Here is an 8,074-nt window from a genome sequence, read left to right as displayed (position 1 = left end):
TAATTTGTAATATTTTATCTGTAATTTGTAATATTTTTATCTGTGTTTTCCATTTGTGATTTTGATTGTTACTACAAAGGTTATTCGAAACCATAAGCAATTAAAATAAAAAATAGTCATAATTCCTAAGGACCCCATAGAGACTGGGTCTGACGTATCACATTCAGATGTGCCTGCCCAGCCACTGTAAAGAAAGTTCACTGCTTCTTAGACTCTGCATCTCGCTCAGTCGACTTGTTCTCAAACAGATTGGGACCCTTGGGAAAACTTACAGGGATCAGTTAGCAATGCACCTATTCTTCAAAGGGAGGTGGACATGGAACTCCAGTGATGAGGTTAACTGAGTTGATACTAGCCACATATGCTAGCAACCCAACTCTGTTGACCTATTTGAGGCCTTCCCAAACAAAAGTAGTGTTCACTATCTGGCTTGAGGTGAAGAGGAATTTTTCAAAACAGAAGGACACGTTATGTAATTTCTAAGAAACTGTAGAGTGGGCTTCAGAGCTGAGCTGGAGTAGGCTGGGCCAATACCTCCTGCAGAAGCACATCCTCCTCCAAAGAATAGCTGGCGTGCATTGTACTGAGGCCCTTCTGCTATGGAGATTAGCACTGACTGGAGCAATAACCAAGGAAGGTCATGTTCCAATAGAATGTACAGAAAATGCAGGAGGGTGGCAGTAGGTCTTCTTTTTTCTGTTGTTGGACACTTGACAGATCTGCTGGCTGAAGGCCATGACTTCGGCAAAGTGACCACTGGTCCACAGATCCTGTGTGGTAGAAAGGTGGCCACTGAGCCAGTCATAAGCCAGGACAACGATACTTTGGGTGTCTTAGCAGGGCCAGAATGCCATGTTCCAGGAGAAATGGCCTGTGGACATGGTCAGTGGCCCCAGGACTAGCAAAAGGGGAAAGTGGCCATTGGCACTGGCTGTAGGCTATGCCCGATAGGTACTGTCGGTATATTACTGTGTATCTGTGAAAAAACAATTGAAATTCAGTGAAAAAAGATTTCGGAAGTAACGCTTTGGTTACAATGTCCTTTAAAAAAAAATGAAAATATGAAATTCAGAGAAAAATCTTTATTAAAGGGAAATGATGGTTGCAGTGCAAGAAAACAAAATCCCCCCCAAAAAACCGTGGGGTTGCAAACGGAATTGTAATTGTGCCACTAACATTGATATTTTTTGTCAATCAGACATTGTGCCTAGGCAATACTGTGCAAAGGCCAGCCTAAAAGATAATATTCACTTATATTTATAACACTTTGGAGCACTGTTTTTCCAACCTCTACAAATAAAGTGACAAATTGTATAGAGCTCAAAAGCATGAAAAGCTAAACCAACCCTGTACAGATGCGAATTTGTGAACTGCAAGCTGCAGACCGCTATCAGCAAACATTGCTCTCTGAGTTATCTGATCTACACGTGAACATGAGCGGAGCAGATTAATCAATTTGGTCAATGTGACTACGGGAGGGAAGTGCTGAAGTAACAAAGGTGTCACGGTGAGCCCATTTAGGCACGTTGATAGCCGGTTAGTGTGTTGTCTCTGCTGAGGAATCGGTGAACTTGAGGAAGCTGGGTCCTAAATCCAGTACCCCCCCCCCCACCCACTGTGCCCCAGAGACCTTGATTGATCATCTGTCAAACCACTAAGAATATGGAGAACGTGGTAATCATTTTGTCACAAAAAAATTCCAATCCGTTTATTTATTATCATGTTTTTCTTACTATGCCTTTTGGTTGCAAAGTTGAAATGGATGATTTCTGGTCACTGCTTTTTCCACTTGGATAAAAAGCACATCATCTATAAGAACTATTTCGATATGAGGATTATATTTCTGCTGTTGACTGTAGAAACAGCAGTGGCTTTAGGTCCCCTCTTGCAGGAGCCTCTGTTACTTGTTGCTACTGGGGTCTCCAGTCTTTTGCTTTCTCCACAGCAAAGAACCCTAGACACCATGGCCTCAAGGGCTGTTTCCCTGGCTACTTTTTTGGCCCTATATCTAGTCTCTATCGAGATTAGCTCTGGTTTAGGAAGGCCATTCTCTACCAGACGGTCAACTGGAATTGTCTTTCACAGCAACACAGCACTGAGAGGTTCCCCTCTACCAGCTAAACTCCATGATTACCAGTGAGCATCATTTGAGCCTGTCAAACTCACTAACTTGTCTGGACCTGCAATTATCTGATGATCTTGCACCCACTGTCACCTGATGGCAGCGTCACTCGCAGCTGTGTCACGTAACTTTGTTCCCATTAATGAAGGAGTGCTCCAAACAATCTGAGTATTCGTGTGAACAGAGGCCTCCTCAGGGTATGCAGTAACTTCCCCGCTCATTCACTGGTGGACATTCAGCCACTCCCTTGCCAAATGGGAATTCATCTTCTAATATTCCCATGCTAACTACTGTCTGTTTGGGTTTATCCTTACATGTTAGATCTCCCTTTCTATGAGTCATGTCTCCACCCAGAAAACCTCTGACTGCTAAGGCTACAATTGCCTTAATGTTAGAGGAACTATCACCCTTCTCTTCTGTGGGAGCTGAGGAGTTATGCCGCTGGAATATCACATCCTTTTGGGAACTTTTCTTGGGAGGAGGGTGAGAGCCTTTGTCCTTACCCTCCTTCGATTTACTTTTATTAGATGCCTTATCCTTTGGTTTGAGTTTGTTTACCTTAGCCTTTTTCTGCACTTGAGCGCTCACAGACCTACCAGTGGCTCTTGCAAGCTTCCCAATTCTGTGATATTCTTCTCCACTAAAGGCTGGTGTAACTCTGCCTCTCAGGTTTTCAGGACATGCTTGCATGCAATCAAATTGTACATCCCTTCAAATGTGTCACCTTTTGTTATCAGTGACACACCCAGTCAGATATCTTTTGGACTGGCGTGTAAATGCCTCAAATGTTTCATTCCACTTTTTGGTGAGCTCCTAAAGATCCTGAGTTCAGGAGTTTTTCAGAACTTCCTGAGGATAGCAGCTTTCATTTTGCCATACAATTGCCTTTCCTCGGGAGCCTACTGAATGATTATTTCAGTTCCAGCCGTTGGTAGAGGGCTCATAAGGACTGCACCCCCACAATTTCTCTTTCCCCCTTCCTGGAACTGGAAGGCTAGTTCCAGTGTTTCAAACCAGTTGAAGATGTCCTTCCCTTCTGGATATGGTTGGACTAAGTCATTTGGGATGTTGCCTCTAAGTTTGAAAATGTTGGCCACACTCCCCTCTATAAGTGTGTTTGCGTGTCTCCCATTTCTCCCAGAGCTCTTGCTTGAACAGCTCCATCATTACCTAATCCCCCGTTTCTATTTTTGTAGGACCACCTCCCTCTCCTCTAGAAGAAGCTTCATTGCGGTCCTTTCCACCCCAGAGATACAACCATGAGACCTGGATAAGACTCTGGGACCTAATAAACACCTGGGCTTAGATGAACCCAGGGACTTGTGAGAAACTACTCTAAGCGTCCTTTGGGGGGGATGGTGGGAACGACTAACACTGACCCCATCCACTGCCATGCCCACCAGTGGAATATTTACCTGGTTTGGGGGCTCCAGATCACAACCCTGTGTCTTCATTGGAGCATCCTCAAAATAGTGAAGATTCCTAAGAATCTCCAGCTAAACTTGCTGTCATGGGTGAGTCCCATTTCCTGGCACAGCTCAAGAAGGGCACTTGCCTTCAGTCCCTTCACAAAGCTCATGTCTGGTTCTAGTGTGCAAACTCAAAAACATGCCTGTCAGTATTTCCAAGGTTAACTGCGCAGTCTTTTATTTTGGATTAATAAGCTGTAGGCTTGGTCTGTGTCATATCTAAACTCCTAGACAAAATGACAACTGTTCTGTACATGGATGAATAGTGGACAAACTGTCTCCTCAGCCCCACACTACATTTAAACCAGCAGTGACCCCGAACATAAAGGTGAAAGTATACCTCCTTTGCCTATTTTAGTAGTCCAGACCGAGAGCAGGAGGGATGTGAGCTGATAACAAGAGCAACCCAAGCAACTTAAGTAAAATGGTTGCAAAATAAAAGAATGTCCATCAAGGTACTATACAAAAAATATAGAATTTTGATCAAACAATAAAATATAATCAACTATTTAGAAATCACTAGAAAAAAAACACGCCTGTAGAAGAATTACAGAGAGTGTAGGCTTTTGTGAAAAGGCCCTCTAGGTAGATAAGATTGGCATCAATTTCACTGTTCAAGGATGCACCTTTGAAGAAAAAGGTAGAGAAGGGGGCTTAAAAATCACTGTGGTCCCAAAATGTGGCCAAGAGGAGCAGGGCCCCTACACAGTATCTTTATTCTTATCTTTAGTGCTCAACAGTGCTTATGTTGCGTTAGAGCCAGCATCGAGATGTAATGTAATGGGCATTTGTATAGCGCCTTTCACCATTCGTATGGTCCCAACACGCTCTAGGTTGAAGGCCCATGGGGACCGAAGTCCAAGTATGGTAAATTCGTCAGAGTTATAAAATGCGTATGTGCGTTTTAGCCAATTCGATGGTCGGTATGGGTGGCCAAGTCCCTGCTAGTCACCCATGTTGCGCAGGCATGTGGGTGGGTGCAGATAGGTAGTCTGTAGAGTATGCACGAGAGATGTGTGCAGATGTACTGAATTCTATCATGGGGGATAGCTGCATTCTAATGGCAGAGGTGTTGTGCAAAGTACGGGAAGCAGGAGAGACATTTGTGCTGCTATATGTTTAAGTCGAAGCGATCCCACTGGGTGTCGGTGTCCAGTCAGTCCAAAGGGGCATGCTTCCAAGGAGTCGAGTAGGCGTTGAGACGATGGAGTCCCACTGTTCAGCGTAGCAGTCAAGCTGGTGCTGAGACACTAGCTATGCTGGTTCACGTCCGCATTGACGACGAGCGAGTCAATGACTTCCAGCTGTTGAGTCTGGGCATTAGTCACTTCCTCCCATAATGTCGAGACTGATATGGTCAAGACAAGTCAGCCCACTTCAATGGGTGAAACCGGCATCTGAATGGTTTGAAGTTTGTGTAGAGTGCCAAAAGCAGTGTTCATTGCAGGTCCTGTCTTTCTTCAAAGTGTATTGAGCATAGTTGATCTTGTTCAAAAAAAGATTCCAGCCGCTTCGGAGTTGCCGGGAGTCCCAATCCAAGGGTTCCAGAACAAGGTGAATCCTCATCTACAGGGGATCTTCCTCCCACACCCAATGATCAAGGTTCTGGTTCCAGTGAAGCCAACCAAGAGGCCTTGGTCCAGCAGCCGTTCGCCCAACTGTTCCCTGGGGGGGATGCTTGGGGGACAGAGCTTGCCTCTGCCTTGAATGCTTTCTGTCTTCACCTGCCTGGCAGAGGAATATAGGACAGAAGGTGTCCCAAATAGAGGTCCAGTGAGTTATTTGTGTTCGGAGTGCAGAGATTATTATTTTATTTTTTTATTGTTTAATCAAGACAGATTTTTACAATACAATACTTTCTTGGCAATTCCTGACAGTGGATCAGTGCTTATCTAAGTGTTGCAGTTTCATTTGCAGGTTTTTACGCGTGACTTATTGCTTGTTCACAGGCATTGCCGTTAAGTAGGTTTTGCTCAATGTATTCTAACATTTTAGCCGTAGCAATTTGCCAGGTAGTTTTATCGCCTCCAATGAGTCTGCACCACCATGTGTTTTCTTCATGTAGGATGTCAAAACCATCCAATTGCCGTAAGTAGTGCTGTCTGCTGGTTGCAGTAGCAGGACATACCATAAGTAAATGTCTTATAGTCTCTTTTATGGGATATATGGTGTTGTCGCAGAATCTACAGCCGTTTGTTTGGGCTTGTCCTCTGATGTGTAATATCTCATTTGTTTTTAGTAGATTAAGTTGTGCTCGTAAGATTAAGTTTCGAGCCTGTTTGTTCGGAAATTGCTTTATAAAATTTTGCAACTCATTTCTTTCAGCGTGCTGGGTGGCAAATGAGAGGTAAGCTGTAATTTGGCAGACGTATCTATTGTCCTTGCCCAATCTGCATCTTTAATTTTTCGTAGCACTTTACATGGGTTACCAATAAGTTCTTCTTCGTCTGATGCAATTTCGTGTAGCACCGCAAGATTTTCTTCTTGCCATGCCATCAGCATGACACAACTTTTGGTGTCCATTTCACGTTTTATCATGTTGAATATCTTGTTGCTGCTGTCCATTCTGGTCTTTCTAAAAAGCATGATGGTATTGCAGGTCACTGTGCATTCCAATGATTGGAGACTTAGTTCCCGAAGAATGGCTGCCCCTGATGTAGAGTTGGGTAGTTTCAGTATTTTACGCCAGAACAAGGCCTCCAGTTTTGCCCATATTCGCTTAGGAATCGCGGGCATTGCTTCAGTCCCATATGTAACAGCCGGCACAACCTTCATTTTATAGAAGTTTAGTGTTGGCACGAGTGAGTACTTTCCGAATTTGCTATCGATGGCCTTTGCTTGTGCCGCTTGTTATCTTCGCGTACAGTTCGGATTGCATTGTCTTCTTGACATGAACTGTCCAGGAGTACTCCAAGATATTTGAACGTGTTCAGTCTCAATTTTTGTTTGACCCAGCTGCCAGTTGAAGTTGCTAGGTTTTTTATTATGATTTTGAAGGATCATGGTTTTTGTTTTGCTATTATTGATTTCTAAATAGTTGTCCATAGCATACTGCTGTAAAGCATTGAGTTTGCGTTGTAGCTCTATTTGCGTCTGATCGAATATGGTGAGGTCATCAGCATACAGACGGTGACCAATTTCCGTTGTTCCAAGTTGCGGCGGAAAAGCTCTAACTGTTTTCGCAATTTCTTGCATATCGCCGATATAGGTCAAAAAAAGAGCAGAAGCCAGCGGACACCTTGTTTCACTCCACGTGTGCTGTTGATTTCGTCTGACAGTTTGCCTTCACGACTGAGTCGCACTCTCATTGTGGTGTTGCGGTGAAGAGCTTGTATCAGAGCCAAGATGTCATCGGGCAATTCCACTCCTTTAGCTTCTTCCATAAGAGTGATCTCTCTACTCGGTCAAAAGCTTGAGTGAAGTCAATGAAGACCACAAATAAACTGCACCTGTTTTGCAGGGCTTTAGTTTTTAATATGCTGCAGGCCAGGATGTTACATGTCGTGCCTGCGTTTTTTTTAAACCGGCTTGGAAGTAGTCGTTACATTCTGCCGAAGCAGCCCACACTTGAAATCTCTTCATTAATAGTGAGGCGTATACCTTGTCTATGACGTCTAATAGGGCTATAGGACGAAAGTTCATTGGATCCGTTAAGTTGCCTTTTTTGTAAATGGGTATGATTATTGCTTTTGTCCATGAATTTGGTATTGCTCTAGATTCGGTGCAGCGGCGAAAGATGGCACTCATGAGGCTGGCCCATTCCGTTGGATATGTTTTCAATTCGGCGTTGGAGATGCCGTCTGGGCCTGGGGCTCTTGAATTTCTTAACTTCTTAATTACGTCCAGAATGTCCTCTTTACTTTCTAGGTTGACCCAATTTGCTGCTTCCAATTGTTGCTCACTACTGTTGTCCATTGTCGCTGTTTTGAAGACTGTTTCAAAGTGCTTTTCCCACGTGTGTTGACTGATGTTATTCAAAATCTGGTTGTCTAACGTTTTTCCTGTGTCTCTTAGTAGGGTCCAAAAGTCTCTGCTATTATTCGTGATGAGTGCTTTTGTGATTTGTTCTGCATCAGCCTGGTACAGTTTATGTCTATGCACCCTCACCCATGCTTTATACCTTGTCTTAATGCCTTTGATGATTTTGGGCACTTCTGCTAGTGTGTTCTTATATGCTCCTCGTAACGCTCTTCTATATTCACGCCTTTTTTCAATTAACTCTTTATCATATACATGTTTTGTGTCCCATTTTGTTGCATTGCCACTTCTTATTTTGCGGTATCAGCAAGGGTTGGTTATCAACTGCATTCTCTGATTCTGAGTGCAAGGCTGCTTTATATTTTGTTGTCACTTTGATGATGTCCTTGGCGCTTATTTTAATTTGAATACCTTGGGCATCAGGCTGGACTTGGAAGCTTGTTTGAGTGTTATTATTGGTTACTAGTGCCACGATGTTTCTAGCAGATTGTGATCACTTGCTGTT

Source organism: Ambystoma mexicanum, chromosome 1q (genome assembly GCF_040938575.1).
Source record: "Ambystoma mexicanum isolate Mex_15411 chromosome 1q, UKY_AmexF1_1, whole genome shotgun sequence".
Classification (NCBI taxonomy): Eukaryota; Metazoa; Chordata; class Amphibia; order Caudata; family Ambystomatidae; genus Ambystoma; species Ambystoma mexicanum.
Note: the sequence above shows the minus strand (reverse complement) of the source record.